The sequence below is a fragment of the Epinephelus moara genome, chromosome 5 (genome assembly GCF_006386435.1).
Source record: "Epinephelus moara isolate mb chromosome 5, YSFRI_EMoa_1.0, whole genome shotgun sequence".
Lineage (NCBI taxonomy): Eukaryota > Metazoa > Chordata > Actinopteri > Perciformes > Serranidae > Epinephelus > Epinephelus moara.
Window position 1 is genome coordinate 12,614,239 of NC_065510.1, and position 17,627 is coordinate 12,631,865.

Sequence of the window (17,627 nt, forward strand, 5' to 3'; positions counted from 1 at the left end):
CACACACACACACACACACACACACACACTCACACACACTCAGAGAGAGCACATGACTTTCAAGGGTCTCTGTCAAATACTCCCAATGAGTCTTCTCCTTTGAGACGGAGAGGGTGTGTGTTCTGTTTTTAACATCTCTGTGTCACCATGAATTTGGCATATTTTCATCAAGTGACTCTGTAAAGGTAGTAATCTGTGTGGGTTTGTGCATGCTGCTCTGTGTGTGTGTATGTGCTTGTGTGTTCGTGTGTGTGTGTGTGTGTGTGTGTGAGTGAGAGAGAGAGAGAGAGAGAGAGACAGAGAGAGAGAGAGAGAGAGTTATAGCACGTTGTGCTTAAACCACAGGTGGGTAAAACAGCAGGTCGCCATCATTTATCCTAAATGGTTTAGTCCACCCCCATATGATCTTAGTCATCACTGTTATTTAGAATGGGCTGTGCAGAGGTTGACAGGGTTGTGCTCACATGCACACATGTACACACACACATGCAGACACACACAAACATAGGCTGCTCCCTCTTGCCCACACACACAGCTACAGGGTGCACTGGTCAAGATGATTACTGTTATTTTGTAGTCTGGCCAGGAGGCTGAAATGTCCGAACTCATAGCGGCTCACACACACACACACACACACACACACACACACACACACACACACACATCACCACCACCACAGTGAGAGGGAGTTACGCTACGTTATCTCACCATCGACTCAAATCCCCTCATACTGAATGAAGGATTAAGAAAAAGGAGAAAGCTCTCTTTTCTTTTCCCCTCTTTCCCTCCCTTCTGCTGGTTTAGAGTTCTCGCCTCATTGCTTTTTTTCCTCTTTAATTCACCAGTTGGCTTGTTTAAGCCACTTTCTTTCTGTTTCTCTCCTCTCTCTCTTTGTCTTTCTCTCTCTGTCTGCCTCTCCCCCGTTTTCCCCTCACGCTACTCTTTCATTTCCATCTCTCTCTTGCCTTCTCTCTCTCTAAGGTTGTGAACTTGCCCAGTAGGGGTCCCATACAATGAAATGAAAGAGCTTAGGGACCCGTATCACACACGCTCCTACACACATACACACATTTAAATGGCGGGAACAGCTGAACTTGCACTGAAACATACACACACACACTCCTCCCCCTCCCTCTATCGATCACACACACACCACACACACTTTGAAGGCCTATAGAGTCTATATTGTGTGTGTCAGTGGGGGGGCACCAGCAAATACACTGGTGTTAGAAAAGCCTCACTGCTGGAGGGATGGGGATTGAGAAAAAGAAAAGAAAACGAGAACTGTCCTGTGAGTCCGAACCTCTCTCTCCAGAATTCTCTTTCTGCAGGGAATTGGGATAAAAAATAGTTCAATGGAAGAGCATGTTTTTCTCACTGAAGTTTGTATTCAGTGTGGGGAAACATTCAGAAATATTGAGATTCAAATGTAATCTCTTCTTCTTGAGAGATTCTTCCTTTTAAGACAGAGACTCTAAAGCAGAAAATGAAGGACACTCACTCAGTTTGGGGGCAGTTTAGGGAATATGAGCAACAAGAGATGAGTAAAACATCTTAAAGAAAGGTGAAACTATTTATTTTCTGTTGGTAGAAGGAAGATACAGCACGTTATACGTATAAAATAATCCCAAGAGAACTGAAAACTGTATGTGATGATGTATTAAATGGTAAATAACAAAGCATTTGTAAAAACATCTTGTGTTAAGACTGTTAATGAGCAAACATTTTGCATATCTAGCATTTCTTGATCCACGGACACATTCTCTGACTGTTGTTGTTGAGCAGTTGTTTGCCAGCATTAATGTGAAGTGGCAGTATTACAAATGAGCACTAGAGCAACCCAGTGCTGTTGGAAAGCACATGGAAGAGGAAATGCATATGGATCAGTGTCTACATGAAGTGTAAATGTGAATTTTGGAAAAAAGTTTGGACTGAATTGGAAACTTTACATTCAGACAGTGTGGTGTGAAACGTCAGCTTCTTATCAGATGTGTTCATGCTCAGTAGCACCACTGTGTGTGCGGCTAGACAAGCTTTTAGGGACCCCCTGCCTGCCCTACCATTCACAGCATTGCACTGGTGGTTCAGTGGTAGAATCTGCCATTTCTTAAAGGTCCAGTGTGTAGGATTTAGTGGGACATGTCACCTTGGAATGAGCTGTTTATATCTACATAGGGAGTGGGTCCTTGTCCAAAGAGATCGCCACGACGCGCCTCCATGTTTCTACAGTATCCCAAAATGGACAAACCAAACACAGGCTCTTGATTGGGCCAGTCATGATTTCACTTTTTGCTTTTTTCATATCTGCTACTGTAGTAGGAAGCCCCTCTGCGATGACAGCATCGGAAAAACACTTTTTTTTAAACGTGGAACTGCTTTATTCAGTGTTTTACTGGTTGAAATCACTGGGTATGTTTGTTTGGAGAGGAGGAGACCTCTGTGGATAATTCTGCTTCTGGTAAAAACCTCCTCAACATATGGAGGATTCAAGGTTATAGAGAAAAAAGGTGAGCACTGATTAGCAGGTGCTGGGCTAGCACCTTGTCTCTGACAGTGTGAAATAAACACTGGTTTGTACTGTGAAAGTGTTTTATTCAGTGTTTTTACCAGTTTTAAACACCAGCTCTGTTTTAGAGAGGAGGAGACCTCTGCAGATAATTTGACTCGTGGTAAAATCCATGCAAACGTCTGGATCAGAAATAAGGCGAGGACACATTGAGTTATCAGAGTAGATATGTGAGCACACATGAGCAGATGCTGAGCGGGCGCTTTGTCTGCGACATGCTAAACTCCACAAGAGAGACACTGCTTGGACCATGTTACTGCTTTATTCAGTGTTTTAACCAATTGTAATCACCTGGTCTGTTTGTTTTGGAGAGGAAGAGACCTCTGCAGACAGTTTGGCTCCCGGTAAAAAAACCTCCTAGACTGTGAACACTTAAGGAATTCTAATCTGGAGAAGTTTCAGCTGGTTGCATTCTGCAATCCTCACCGCTAGATACCACTAAATCCCCTTAAATCTTACACACTTTTCCTGTAAGTGATCCACTCTTGCAAACTCCTTCATCAAGTAGAAAGATAAAACCACGTCCTTCTGACCACAATGCTTAATTAAAGATTTGGTTGAAGGCGTGCCAGAGACCCTGGCTTGTTTTCTGGCCAAAGTGTGTTGCCCTCAATCATATCAATGTGAAACAGTGAGACTACAGGCCAGAGTGTGCGTGAAATCAATTAAGTTTGTACGACGTGTCGTATGACCGTCTGTCTGAAAGTTAAAGTGTTTATAGCTGTTCCAAATGGCCAAACTCGGAGTGAAAAGGCAGCTGTCAGAGAGACGGGTGAGGCGTGATAACGTTCAAATAAGGATAACAGTTCACACACTCGCTCCGCACAGACCAGGCACTCATGGCGCTGCACTCGGTTGTAAACATGAAAAGTGACAGAAGCAGTTGAATGAAAAAAGACACAATGTCACACCTCTGCACATCTGGCTAATGCCGCGTAAAGTGGATGCCGCAGGACTGTGGGGTGCCTGTTTTGGAAAGTTACAAAAGTTGCCAGTAATAACTGATAATTTATAACCATTTATTACTGATATCAGAAAAGCATGGGGGGACGGGCTGTAATAAGTGGACCCTGAGCAGGACCCCTGGCCAGTGAAAGACGCATGGAAGTATTTATGATATAGATAGACAGACTGATGGATAGATAAAGAGATAGAGACATGGATAGATAGATCAATAGGCAGACAGACAGATACATACATGCATACATAGGTTCATAGGCACAAAGATAAGTACATGGTGAATGTAGGGAAATATGTAATAAAAGCAGCAGCATTAAGGATTAAGGATAACTCCACATTTAATATCCTCATCTCCTTGCCAGTGGCTTCCATGCCAAAATCCATACTCCATTAACCTCTATGGGAGATGATGCTTGTATCATTAGCTTGTGTGTGTATGTGTGATGATGATGATGGTGATGATGATGATGATGTATAGGTTAATAAAATATTTACGCTGTGTGTACGGTTCTGTGTGTTGTGACTAAATCAGTTATTTGGGAACAAGATTATTTATCTTTACATTTCACAATCAAATGAGCTCATAAAAAGGACTGACGGGAAATAAAACATATATTTCTGCTGCCCTTCTTTCATTGTACCTTATATTTCTTTATTTTTACGTATTGCTCATGCATCTTTTCCCACTTTATCCTTATTTAGTATCATCAGGTTCTTTCTTGGTCTGATGATTTTTTACTTTTATTTGTTGCGTCAAACCAACTATAATATGTTTCGTATTTATCGTTCTGCAGTGATACCATTCCCTACATTATTGTTTTCTGGGGGTCAGAAACTTTTGCTATTCGCTGTGACACAGGCAGCAGCGGCACCACAGTATGTTTTTATCGTGGTGGCCACTGAAAATTTTGGGTTGGCACACCAAAACGAAAAGCCATACCTGAATTTCAGGAATTGGATTATGCTATTGAAGTGTATAGGCTAGTTTAAATCTGTAACAACATGATGGTTAAGGAATCACATACTTTGTTTTTTCATTTTACAGTTAAAGTTACTTATTATGATGTGCATAGACTGATACCGGTACAGTTTACTTTTTAAGTTCCACAACAATCTTGTTTTGATGTGTTAGGTATCTCTCTATACATGTGTGAGGTAATTCATTGTTCCACACATAGGCTAGTTGTGCGTTTCCTTAAAATACAAATAGCCTACACAGCTTTAATTTGAAGTACAGTGATTGTAAGGAGCAAAACATTTACTGGGGACAAGTCTACTTAAGTTTAGCCTATAACATCAACAGGATATGCCATGTGTAAATCATCTGAAAGCTGGGAACATAAAGATTCATTTGAAATGCAGCTCAGCATGGCATGTCAAGTTTTTCTTGTCATAATAAACGTGTTACAGTTAGGTACTGATTCAAATTTTGTAAGTAGATATATGGGACAACATTATGAAGGAAGTATATGATGGCCAGTCACATGCTTAATTATTGCTTGTAAGCTGTTGCAGCAATTTTTAGGTTGATGCTATTTGCATTTTTGACCACTGAAGAATTGATAAAAAATTGTCAAAAATCCCTCCAAAATACTGCATTAACACACCAAGACCTTTTTTATTGAAAACATTTTGACATTCAGAGTCTTCTGTAAGAATTTCATTTTTTGGCGACTGGATTGTAAGCACTTCTGTTCTGGAAACTGCTGAGAGACCCCTGTAACTGTCATTTTACCTCTGGAAGCCATACATCCTCTGAGTGACCGAGGTCTGTAGTTTGTGGTTATAAAGTTTTACGAGGCTGTGATTATCCTAGAGGTTACAATAGGTCAATTTACACAGTCATGTCAGGTTTCAAAACATGGTCTATCTACAATAAAATGGTTACTGTGGGGGCTAACACCATCACACATGAATACAATTGAGCTCAGTGGATCCACAGGAGCCTCTACTTTCCAGGCATACCCAATTCATGCAATTCAAAGGCTGTTTAGGAGCACCAGTATGCAGAAACATTCATATTCGCTGTTTTGAGAATAGTAGAAAATAACACATTTATACTACATGCAAGAAACTAGGGCTGCCCATGAACGTCAAGGATTCGATTCATCAGTTGGAGACCCCTTAGTCGCCTAATTTTCTCAAAGTCGAGCAGTTTTTTTTGTATGTTTGTTTACTTGCTTTGTCAGTCAGTGTGCTGTGTTCTTTTTTGGGACATTTCGGGCTCCAGATCTAGCTGTAGAGTGGACCCAGACCCAGGGTGAGTCTGAGAGAGGCGGAGGCAGCTGCCCGGAGGAAAAGAGGCTTTGCCCGGTCAGGCTACGAGCGAGATAGCGTTATCTTCTGCCCTCTGCTTAGGAGTGGTAAGGAGTGGTAGCAGCTTAATGTTTTGCAGTTTTTTGGCTTTTGTTTGATATCTAGTGTTGCCAAAAATGTTGTACATACACACAGTAATTATATCAATGTGGCCATGGCCCTACCTGCACCCCCTTACCCTTTTGGCTTAGCCCTCTTTGTTACCTCAGGACACTCACATTGTTCTGTCTCTACATTTTGGCCAGTTGAAGAAAGATACCCAACATAATCTCCTTTATATAAAACTAAACAGCACAATAGGTCTTTTTAAATTGTATAAAGGGACACATGTCTTAATTTGATAATAGTTAACCACTAATACCATGTGGATTTATTGAAAAGGGGAAAGAAAAAAGTGTATGACATTTTTCCAGTCAGAAGCGCACATCAGAAGTTGACAGCACTTCTCTGAGAAGCGCCCACTCTCAGTTGTCAGTCAACTGGTGCCAAAGGAAATGCCCACTCAGAGTCTTAAGGCTTAGTCGTTTTGTCATAACTAAAAACCATTTTATCCTCCTTTCTTAAATTGAAATTGCTATTTTTTATATTATCTTTCAGAAACAGTTCATTTTTTTTTTTACTTAATTTAAGGGAATGTGGTGATTTTTAGCCTTAATTCCTTGTATGAGTCATAAAGTGGCAACATCTCTAATGTCCACAACTGCAGTAAAAGTAATGGGGTCCATTGGTGATGTAACCAAGGTTGGCCACCTTATTCTTGAAATGTAGATTGTGTCACATCGTCCGACCTGGAGTCACTTAAACCACAGACTGTAGAAGCCAATTTTTTTTTACAGCGCCACAGAAACACTGGAGCTTACAGTGTGCAGTCAGCATGAAAAGCACATGGTTCTTGAATTTCATGGTAAAGCAAGGACCAAGCCTTCAGCCCATTACACGCTCTACAAAAGGGCTCATACTGTAACCCAGGTGTATGGCATACATGAGCCTTCTGCTTCCATAACAAACACAGATCTCGGCCTCCTCGGGGCCTGGATGGACTTTATAAGCCAGTAGTGCAGAGGGGAAACAAAGCTGCAGTGGATGTTGTAGCAGACATTGTGATACAAGTTTTGGACTGAGCACTCTGATATCTTAAGACTACATTAATCTCCTTCATGTGTTTCCCTCTGCATTGTCTTGCTCACATAGACTACATCATATAGCCTAACACCTGCAAAATCCATGTGGTCTTCGCTAGTGTCATGCTTTGTATTTTCCTGTCTTATTTACCCAACGCAAAAAGGACAAACTATTGTCAACTTTCTGGAGTTGTATAACTTGTCAATGTCACAGCTGGTCCAAAGAACACCACATTCACTGAGCCTTTTCTACTAAACTCAGCCTTCCTCAGTGTAGTTGAAGCGGATGTTTCTGTATCGACGCTCTCTGTGTGATCATCCCCTTATCCTCTGGTGGCATTATGCTCCGTCTCTTGTGCAGTAAAGTCATCCGAACTGAGCTCATGTTGTTCTGTCGATCATCCCTTTGGAGAACAGGAACAGAGGACATTTAAGTGTTCTATAAAATGTTAGAGGCACTTATTCACGTATGTGTGTGTTTGTGTGTGTGTGTGTGTGTGTGTGTGCTTGTGTGTGTGCAAGATAACACAGTGAAAAGGCTGCCCATGTGTGAAATAATGGAGTGAATGTCAATTTCCTTCCGAGCGATATCCTCTGTCCCTTGTTACATAGATATTACTAGAAGGACTTACAGCCATGCACAAACTGTATGTGTGCATGTGTGTGTGTGAAGAAGAAAAAAAGTGTAAATAAATTCTTAGGAGTGGAATTTATTTATTATTAAAGTTGTGTTATATGTTATTATTCATATGTGTGTGGATGAAGATCACCATGTTGAAAAACTACAGAAACTGCCCTCTATATTGTTACTTTGTATGTTTTGGTGCGCTAACATTTATAATAAAAAAACACATATGTATGTATATATGTATATATACATACATATATATATATATATATATATATATATATATATATATATATATATAATTATATACACCTCTTCTACACTTACACTTTTTTATTAATAAAAAATACTACGTAGAACATCATAAAAATAAATACCCAGTCAAAGGAAGAATTATTTATTACTTATTTATAATAACTTACATAATTATTTATACACTGTTTTAATATACTATTGCTTTATTAATATAATACATTTAAATAATTTACAGTGAATAATAAAGATATCACTAAGAGAAAAAAAAATAAATTCTGTCATTTTGTGGCAAAAAAAAAAGGAAACACTGCGACAGCGGGCACTGTCAACTTAGGAACGCATACACCCTCACACAACACACACACAAACACACACACACATACAGAGCTTTTCTTTGTTGTTTGCTCTCATAACATACACACACATATCTGCACAAACAGAATATTTGACTATACTTGTGCTTCTACATTAATTATTTTTTATTTTAAATCTGTCAAAATTACATCCAGATTAATGTGACACAAATTGTGTACCTCTGAGTGTGTGTCTGTTATTGCACGTGTGTGTGTCCCCTTGTGTAACACATTTAAGCCTGTGTATGCCTGCCCGCATGCGTTTGTGCTGCAGAGTCCCTTTTAGTTAAGCCTAGTCGCCCCCCTTCTTTCTCTCTCAGTACCTTTGGTTTATACAGCTGCCTCAAAACCCTAACCACACACACACACACACACACACACTCCACATAAATGTGGGTGTGCATATGTGTGAGTGTATGAGAGTGAGACAGAAAGAGAGAGATCATGTGTGAGCGGCTGAGAGGTGTAGTTTCTGTGCTATGAATACATATGTGGTCGGGAAATCGGGGAGATCAGAGCGAAAGAATGCAGAGAGAGGAGGAGTGTGTGTGTGTGTGTGTGTGTGTGTGTGTGTGTGTGAGAGAGACAGAGAGGGAGTGCCTCTCGCCCCGGCCCTCCTCCTCCTCTCCTCTCGCTCCACACATCTACACCTCCAGCCTCCAAATACTGAAATCCCCTCCCTCCCTGCACTCCTTTCCCCCTCTCACTCTCCTCTCTTTCTATCTCACTCATCCCCCTCTGTGTCAGCCAATCCCATCCTCCCATCTGCTCCCTCTGTCCTCACAGCTCCGCCTCCATCCTCGCTCCACCAGCAAGAGAGCTTCAAACTTGCAGAAGCAAAGAGGGGGAGAGAGAGGGAGCCAGGCAGACAGGCACACACACAGCAGAGGTGGCAGAGGCAGGCAGGAGACGGCGCTCACACACACATGCACACACACACTGAGAGAAGCAGCGGCAGGCAGAGAAAGGAACCAGAGTAGAGGAGAAAGGAAGAGAAATCTGTGTTTTCATTAACTGACAGGGAAGAGAAAAAAAGGGAGAAAGAGGAGAGAAAGCAGGAGGTTTATGTTTTTTTTATCCTCCAGTTTTTTTCACTCTCCATCCCTCACTTGGAGCGCAGAGACTGGATGAGAACAAGAAGTGAGAAAAGACAGAGGCAGTCCCACAGATAGAGAAAAGAGAGAAGCGAGAACAAACCTCAGCAAACAGGGCTTGCGCTTTTTATATCTTCTCCAAAGAACAGAAAGGGGGGAAAGCGGCGGAAGACAAGAGACGGAGGTGTATTATTATTTTTTCCCCTCAGCAGCAGGACGACTCAGAGTGTTCATGCGTGCCTGAAAGGATCCTATGTGTTTTTTGGGAGCGTTAACCCTTTAAGCCGGGCGACACTGGAGTACTCACACGGACAAGGTAGACCACTGAATTCATTTTTTTTCTTTTCTTTTCTTCTCACTACACAATGTGGCGGTGTGTGTGTGTGTGTGTCTGTGTGTGTTGTGTCAGTGTGTGGCTGCATGCCTTGGGAAATTGCTTGGTCTCTAGTCAATTGCCTCTCATTGTGTGAATTCACTGACTGAATGTAAACTCACAGTCAATCAGTGTGTGTGTGTGTGTGTGTGTGTGTGTGTGTGAGTGTGTGTGTGCGTGTGTGTTAAAATAGTGCCAGACTGGGGCCTCATGGTTTGATTTGGTGAGAAAGTGGCGAGGGAGAGGAAAGCCCGTTTTTGCATCTCAGCCAAGCACTGTTTATTTTATCTTTCTCTATTTTCCTTTTCTCCTCCATCATTTTTCTCTCTCTTTCCTCATACGCATCAATTTCTTATTCTTTTACTTCCGCCCTCGTACATTTTAGTCTTTATCCACCGCCTTTGTGCTCTGTCTTTTGGCCCCTTTCTCCTTTTTTACTCTCAGACTCTTGGCTGTGGTCACACTTTCCGAACTACAGACTATAAGGTTAAATCAAGCGTCAAGTTAGTCACTAAGCCAAGTCATTCAGTCATTTTATTTTTATTTGACTTTTGCACTCACTCAGTCACTAACTAACTAATTCTGTATATCAGCCCTTATTCGTCTAAATCACTGTCAGCTTCTTTAGTAAAGCAGCAAAGGCTGCCAATCAATTAGTGCCTACTCTGTGTGCTACAGTCCTTTTACAGCACACACACACACAAACACACACACACACACACACACACACACACACACACACACACAGTGACACACACATGTATAAATATTTCAGTGGTTAATCATATAGTAAGCATTAGCTTCAAGGTCTGGTTTTGATTTTGAGGCCATTACGTAGGGGCAATATTCAAAGGGAATGGAGATGGGGAATATTACCTTAATTAGGGTACCAATCAATGTGGAGGACATAATGAGAAACATTCAGGACAAACTGCTGTCAGTCATAGTTGTTGGCAAAGTTACCAAAGACATTCTGGCCCCTGCATGTCTCCTTGTGACCGGTGTTGGATCTCTTTTTTCGATTTTTTTTTTTCTCTTTCCCTCTTCATCCAGAGTAGAAATGTTGCCTGCGTCTGACGGCGAAACGCAGCCCTGCTGTTAGCCCTGCTGTCACAGTTCATGATGTGGTGGTGGAGAAAGAGGAAGGTTAAGAATTCTGTCAAGTCAGTGATCAACGCACTGTCGACAGCTATCAGCCGTCAGTTAATAACATGTTTTCTTTCAAAGGCCCTACAGCAACTTTAGATGTTGATATCGAATTCACACTAGGAAGTTTCTTGTCATCATTAAATGTCAAACCTGCCCAGCAGATACAACAGACCGTGAACTATGACGTAAGAAGCAGCCGGCACTTGAATTAATAACAGTTTTTTTTAAAAAAGTTTTTGATTTGTTATTTTATTTTATTTTAAGTTGACACTATAATGAGTAGTTTGAATTGTAACTGTGAACATTCATGCAAAGTGTTTGAGTTCTGAAAGGATAAACTGAGTGTACATTTATGCATTTTTTTTTTAACTTGGCAGACATTTGTTTTTTTAAGGAATAGTTTGAAATATTACACTTTTTTTTCTTTTCTTTTTTTTTTTACATAGATTCACTTCACTTTTTTTTCTTTTATCCCTAACTTAGGATGAAGGTAGACCTCTGCTTTGGCGCTCAAAGCTGGACTTTGTATGTGAACTTGGTGACATTGTTTTGCGTTTTGTCACTACTTGTGATGAGAATTTTGAGCTCATATACAGTATTTAATTACATTAAGGACATTTTTCTTCTATTTCTTGTGTGATATTTATATAGTCTTTTCCAAAATAGATTTACAAATAACAAGCATACACACACACACACACATACACACACACACACATACATACATATACATACATGATCTCACACATAATCTACAGCTCTAAAGTAAACACAAAGCCTGCTATCCGTCCTTGGCTGATTAAATGACAGTGCTTTTCTCACAACAATAAATAAAAAGAATGAAATGGAGGTACATTAACACCTTGCTGTCTGTCACCTCGACAGAAGTGAGTTAACTGTATTTAACCCAGTGAAACGAGGGTTGACCTCGGGAAGCATCAAGGGCCCATCTAATGTGGCTTTCTGACAATTTAACGCTTCTGCTTTTAGCATTGTGTGTTGTGAAAGGCATGTTGATATGGGTGTGTGTGTGCGTGTGTGTGTAGTGAGGGTTAGGGTGGCTGGAGTGGGTGCTGCTGCTCAGGCACAGAAAGAGAAGACGGGCTTTAGCTTTTTGCCTAATCGCTTCCAGACACAGAGATTTGCATTCCATTGCTTTCTGTGTGCGTGTGTGTGTGTGTGTGTGTGTGTCTTTCTCTCTCGTTTCTCTCTCTTTCAGTCTTCTGTTCTTACTGCCCCCACCCACTGTTACCTTTTCAATTAGAAACATAAATTTTGAGATGCTCCTAAAAATGTGCGTGCGAGTTACGGTGCAAAAGAGGAAGTTAGTGATGGATTAAAGGAATTAAACTGTCACCGCAAGAGGAAAAAAATCTTAAAAACGACTGTGGATGGACAGATCGTAAAGAAAGCAGGGCAGGGACGATGGTGGAGAGAAGACCATGTGTAACTGATTAAGATTCCAGCGGGCCTATTAGGAATGATAAGACGTCAGAGTGAGAATAAAGGGGCTATAAAATTATATATCCTTTTCATATTGCATCCATAGGCCGTTCTGCACAAAAGGTCAAATGGTAATTCAGCAAACATATTTGCTTCTATTTGCTCACATATGTTTCTCAGGAGCGTGGTTTGATATAGTCGGTTGCTAAAATGTGTCAGAGCAAGGCTGTGAAGATGTCTCAAAGTAGCAGGAGAATTATTTTCTGAGTATCACAGTGGTTGTTGATAACAGATGCTGTGTGTAATGTGAGTGGGTGAGATTTCAAAAGATGCTGATTTGTATGTGTGTGGCTCGGAATAATAGTAAGAAAGTGGCGGGGCATTGTCAGAAGCCCTCGTGCAGGTGGCTAATTATATTTCGCTGGATATATTTGACATGTTTGTCAAGGTGAATTTTGTGTGCACATATTTGGGCTTTTTTTTCTGCTTCTCTGGAATGTTTTAGTGGATTAAGCGGACTGTGAGTTTCAGACCAACCACTGTGAGAGAAAATGCAGTCAGTCAACCAGCACAGACAGCTGCTACATTCCACCGGTGGAGTGGAACACCGAAAAAAGGATAATTTGGTAAAGTTAGTGTACAGCAGCACATTTATGAAGTTTTGAACTCTATGATGATGGAGCACCTTACTTCCTTTGGTATTTACATGACATAAGGCCTCATATGCACATTATAGCACGAGTTCGTAAGTATTACAGGCAGCTTGATAACAGAAGGAATACAAAGGGATTTGAGTGTGCTACAGTTAATGACTTGCTTATAAAATTTTCAATCTTTATTTTTCAGTAATGGGCTGAACTGAGCAGTTTGCCTTGAATTGGCAGTGGGTTTGCTCATGATGCTTTAAAATACTGAGGTAGTAATAATTGTTAGGCAATAAGTGCTCAAAAATTTCAGCATTGGGATCAATTGGCTACAACTGATGCGGGTAATGAGGCATAATAGACTATTTCCTTTTACCAGACAATTTTGAATGAATAAATCTAACATTTTGTGCATGTTTAAAAGCGTCTATGTTGCTTGAAGGGAGCACATTTCTATAATATCTCCAAAAATGTGTTTCAATTAAAGACAGCAGTGTCAGTAGCAGTTTGAGGGTCCATCGTGGGGAGACAGAAATTCAGAAATAAATGTGTTTGAGCATTTTGAAGCCCAAAAAAACTACAATAAATCACAGAAAAAGATCACAATCTGTGAATAAATAAATTAGATATATATTGCGGGTCTATGAATTGACATAACCTTCTCCGCGCCCTGTAATGCACGTCGCTCTACCACTACTGTAAACTAGGCCGGAGTGCTACTGCAGTTTGAACACACTCATCAGTACCAGCTGTTCATTATCACTTATTATATATCAGTAAAAATATCAATATGTTGTGTCCCTGTATGGAAGCAAAGTGTCGCTCTTGATTGGATTTATTATGAAATTTGTTTTTTCCTAGATGTTTGCTGTTCTTAGAAGGACAACAGTGCGGAGGCGTACGGTTTAAGTTTTGCCCTGTAGAAGTGTTGTTGTGGTCACCGAGTTTCAGATGAGGATTTTGTTTCTCTGCAGGTTTTATCAGATTATAATAGATGTATTTGTAGATTATAGGAGACAGTGTGTGTATGAGGGACTGACCGCTGGGGCAGACAATGTGACCAGCCAACCATTATATGACCTGCTGGATCCCACCACTGCTGCGGGCACACACACACCCACACACACACACACACACACTGGCATTTATGTTACTGCACGGATATGTACACATTCACATGAGCGATCATGCGTGAGTTGCAGGAACACACACATTGTCCTAGTGCTCTGTCTCTGGTCCAGGTTTGAGAAACAAGCTGCCACTGAGTGTGTGAGTGACTCTGTGTGTGTGTGTGTGTGTGTGTGTGTGTGTGAGTGTGTGTGTGAAAGAGAGAGAGAGAGATACAATGTCTTGAGAGATTCTTCCTGCTTTAAAGGAACTTGACTCTCCTATCTGCTCAATTTGTCATTCCTGCACTTTTCTCTCATTTATCTCTATCACTCTCTTGCACACGCACACTCGCACACAAACAAGATTCACGCACACCCGCATGCGCGCACACCCCTATATATCTCGCTCTATGTCTCTCTGTCGCTCTCTCTCCACAAATAGAGCACTATCTCCTAGCAACAAGGCCTTTGAGAGTGATGTGTGAGATAGATTGGGTGTCTGCGATATATAGGGGTCTGTGTGTGTGTTTGTGCATGTGTGCATCCGTGCGTGCACATGTGTGTGTGTGTGTGTGTGTGTGTGTGTGTGTGTGTGTGTGTGCGTGGGTATGTGTGTATTTATGTTTCAAAGCTAGAAAGATGATGAAAGTCATCAGAGGAAGGACATCACTTTGAAACAGGAGTTATGGAATGAATGTGAGTCAGTGGCTTGCCCTTGCAAGTATAGTTGTGTGTGTGTGTCTGTGTTGCTGTGCGAACGTTCATGTGTGTGTTTGTGTGTGTGTATGTGTGCGCATGCATGCGTGTGCATGCCTCAGTCTGTAGTAATTTTCCTGATGGACTGCATTACTCTAGATGGGGCTATTACTCAGAAAATAAAAGTTTCAATTATTCTTAAAATGCCCTGGACCAGTCCACACACACACACACACACCCACACACACACACACACACACGGAGTGATATGCCATATAACATTATTCTTTAGCTATGCATACTTGAACAGACACAAGGATTTACAATAGTTCACACACAACACTCACTGGGGGCGGCCTAAAGGTCCAGCTCATTATTTTGACCATATTTTTCCCTGTTTTATTATTTTTCATCACATACAAGGGCATTTATAGTTCATTCATCATAAGAGCGCAACAGTAATGTGTATGTATTGTGTTTTGTATGTGTGCCTTTGGACTGCCGCGTGAAAGTGTCTGTGCACCTGTTAGTTGGAATTTATATCGGTGTGTGATGTACCTCATACGTCTCTGGAAGTGTTTGTGCATATTCTACTTTGTGTCTGCGCCTGTGTACCGTATGTGTGTTTTTCAGGCAGCTCCCCGTGAGAGAGCGCAGCGCCATCCCTTCTCATCACTAATTCAAAAGGACAAATTGGAAAAAACGAACGTTCTGACTCTCATTTCAGTAGTGAAGACAAATCAAAAGAAGCAGTCAAAGCGTCCACATTATTATGAATCATATGGCGGAAGGTGGAGCATGTCAGGACCATAACGCAGGAATGTCATTTAGAGTATTAGACACATACAGCTCCAAGTGACCACAGCTACCATCACTTATTGTTGTCAGTTAAGAGAATTATTCAGGCCTCTTGCACTTCAAATGCATCATTATTGGGATTATATTCTGATTTTATTGTGCTTCAGTAGTCACAACAGTAGTGGACTGCAATTCCTGGGGCATATTGATACATTCAAGCACAGTGAGAAATTAACAAAATAAGATATGTAAAAGTGTGAAGATGTCGTAATCATTTCATTAGTCAATATAATTTTTATCACCAATAAATATAAATTGACACAACTTCAATTAAATGGATAATGGCTTTTTTAATTGGTGACATTTCAAAGAAAAAAGTGGATTTTTCACACCCACTTATCACCTCTGCACCGATAATTAAAAAAATGTCAATGTTTTAGTCACATTGATTTTTTTCAAAACATATCAAAATTGTTGCCAGTTAATTTCCTGTCAATCAACCCATCAACAAGTCTGATAATTATTTCAGCACTTTGTAACTGTTTAACTCTGATCCCCCTCTCCTCCATTTTTTTCCTGTAATTTAAATATTTTTTGTTGTGTTTTTCTCAATAATAGACATATTAAAACATTAAATTAATTAAATAATAATAACAATAATAATAATAATAATAAAAATTCAATAAATGTCCTTTTCTATATAGTTGCCTTGTAACAACAGTTTAATAGGTCGACAGTCTGTACATCAAAAACCATCCTATACTGGATGTGTAATGGATGCGTTGCACTTTTGCATTTGAGGAAACCTGTTTCCCTGTAACTGTCCATTTAACTGAATATACTGAATATATTTGCCCACTCTAGACAGTATGTGACATGAATAAGGTAAACAGCAACCTTTTGTGTGTGTCTGACTTTACCAAATAACAATGCTAGCTCGGTCTGAGCCGCAGGAGCTCTTGACCTTTCTTTTTTTCTCCACTTTTCCCATATTAAGTCTTATCATTATTATTCTTATCACTCATTTCCACTTTATCACTTCCTGTAGAACAACATGATATCAGTGCAGGGGGAGAAGAAAAAGAGAGCCGGAAGATTCAGACTAGTTTACACAAGACCGGGAGAAAAAAGAGAAGGAGCGGGCTGAGTGATGAGGTGCTCGCTGACTAAGTGTTTCTTATCAGAGACTGAGTCCAGATGGTTTGCAAACACACCTCCTCTTCATCCTCTTTCTCGCTCTCTGTTGTGTCCCCCCCCACCCCCTCCCCCATTCTCTCTCTGTCTCCCCCCATCTCCTCTTCCTCCGCTCCTCTCCCCATTTCCTGCATTTCTTCACACTTGTAATCCCCTTTGTATCCAGGATTCTGTTTGCTGGGAGAATTCCAGTGTGACCTGTACGATATAAATTGTGTATCACCTTAGATAAACGCTGACCATGTCTGTGATAATAAAACCTTTTTTCCAAAGACCTGCACTCACTGGATCACTGTCAGCTGCAATTGTAAGGCCTCCGTTACGTCATGACAGGCCCTGTTGTAGCCATCATGAGGCACGGCAGGACAAAATGCTGCTGAAGAACAAGAGAAGCAGAAAAATGTCAGAAAGCAGCTCGCTGAAAGCTGAGAGTCCAGTCTTTTGAAAAATGATGTGAGTGAATCCACGGGGAATCTCTTCGTTGACGGTAGCTTCCTTAAAACAGCTATCCAGTACATCCAGTAAAAAATGTATATATGAGCACTCCACTACTGTTCTCTTTGAGGACGTAGGTTTCGTTTCAACACTGGGGGACACATGAAACAAGGGGTTTGGGGGTCAGAAAATTTTGAGCATCAAACATCTAAATTCCATCATTGTGATGAATTTGATGCAATATGTGCCTTTCATTTTTGATTTTCCTTCATGTGATTTGATTTCACTTTATTATCAGAAGCAATTCTGACATTTGCCTGGCGTCCCGGCCCGTCAACTGTTAAATATAAATACTCCTAAATACCAATCTGCATCAATTTATGGTGTAAATGTCTTTAATTTTGTCAAAAACAAATCCCTCCTTTACTTTTATGTTTTTATGGGTGGGGAAAAATGCACATGTTCTAAGTATTGAGGGGGTGTGTTCCCTGCA

The 17,627-nt window shown here is 40.7% G+C and overlaps 1 protein-coding gene across 3 annotated transcripts in view; it reads left to right on the plus strand.

Moving 5' to 3' along the window:
* Positions 1–17,627, plus strand: part of LOC126390032 (teneurin-3) — a 285,118-nt gene that overhangs the window by 37,548 nt on the left and 229,943 nt on the right. The window contains exon 1 of one of the 3 annotated variants that reach the window (XM_050044112.1): positions 9,049–9,609. The exons of the other annotated variants lie outside the window; for them this stretch is intronic. The gene's annotated coding sequence lies outside the window, so the exon portion shown is untranslated. Of the gene's footprint in view, positions 1–9,048; positions 9,610–17,627 lie in introns of those variants that run through there. 3 annotated transcript variants of the gene reach the window in all.